Source organism: Vombatus ursinus, unplaced genomic scaffold (genome assembly GCF_900497805.2).
Source record: "Vombatus ursinus unplaced genomic scaffold, bare-nosed wombat genome assembly UNPS02010765.1, whole genome shotgun sequence".
NCBI classification, from domain to species: Eukaryota; Metazoa; Chordata; class Mammalia; order Diprotodontia; family Vombatidae; genus Vombatus; species Vombatus ursinus.
In genome coordinates this window covers 1-1,188 of record NW_020950543.1, presented here as the reverse complement: position 1 = coordinate 1,188, position 1,188 = coordinate 1, and the positions used below count along the sequence as shown (strand labels likewise).

The 1,188-nt window shown below is 36.3% G+C and overlaps 1 pseudogene; it reads right to left on the bottom strand.

Annotated features, from left to right (window-relative positions):
• Positions 1-418: 418 nt before the first annotated feature.
• On the bottom strand, positions 419-887 carry LOC114037916 (annotated as a pseudogene).
• Between the last annotated feature and the right edge of the window lie 301 nt (positions 888-1,188).

The following is a 1,188-nucleotide window of genomic DNA, read 5'->3' as shown; positions in this document are numbered from 1 at the left end:
CCAGTACTTCATTTAGTTTTAGTAGTTTGGCTATTATTCTGTAAAGTTCATCCCAAACTGCATTTTAACATATTATGATATTACCTCAAATCATCTTGGCTTACAGGGACGTCTCTAGGACACAGGGAAAGTATGCCAGCTTGGACATCTCTCTAATCTATATATAGTTTAAACATTAAATAATTTTAAAGAAAAAATGTGTCTGGCAAACTTGTACCTTAAACACACAGAATTGTATGAATATGTATATGTATATGTGTATATGTACATAAAATATTTATACATATATACATATGTATACATGCATACATGTATACATACATATATATATATATATAGTTGTTCAGTCATTTGTATGTCTACATTTGGGGGTTTCTTCCTTTTTGTTTTTTAGTTGACTTTTTTTTATTAACACATATACATTTACTTGTCTTCTGGCTTGTTGAAGCAGTAGGTTAGACAACACTTGCCACAATAATATGTCAAAATGGCTAGCCATAAAGACTCCAGCACCACTTTCATCAGAAGGGCACTCTCATCAAAGGCAGCTAATCTTGCCATTCTCATCAACCTTATAGTACCCCAGAACAGCAAGCTTAACCTTCTTTCTTTTATGCTTATTCTTTTTGGAAGTGGTATAAGACTCCTTTCTCTTCTTGGCACCACCACAAAGCCTCAGAACAAGATGATGGGTAGACTCCTTCTGAATGTTGTAGTCAGACAAAGTATGTCCATCTTCCAGTTGCTTGACCACAAAAACAATCTTTGTTGATAGGGGGGAATGCTTTCCTATCTTATATCTTGGCCTTGACATTTTCAATAGTATCAGACAATTCAACTTCAAGGGTGAAGGTCTTCCCTGTCAAAGTCTTCACAAAAATCTACATCATGGCACTGGGTTCACTTGGTTATGGAGGATCTGAAAGAGAACCACTTGGGGTTTTCTTTGCAAAGATCCTGCAGTGGTTTACCATTTCCTGCTCCAACTCATTTTGCAGATAAGGAAACTGAGGCAAGTCACTTAACCCAGGGTCTTCTAATAAGTGTGTTAGGTGGGATTTGAACTCATGAAGCTGAGTCTTCCTGATTCCAAGCCCAGAGCTCTATCCACTATGCCACCTAGCTGCCAACATGAATATTTGATAGATAGATAGATAGATAGATAGATACATAGATACATAGATACAT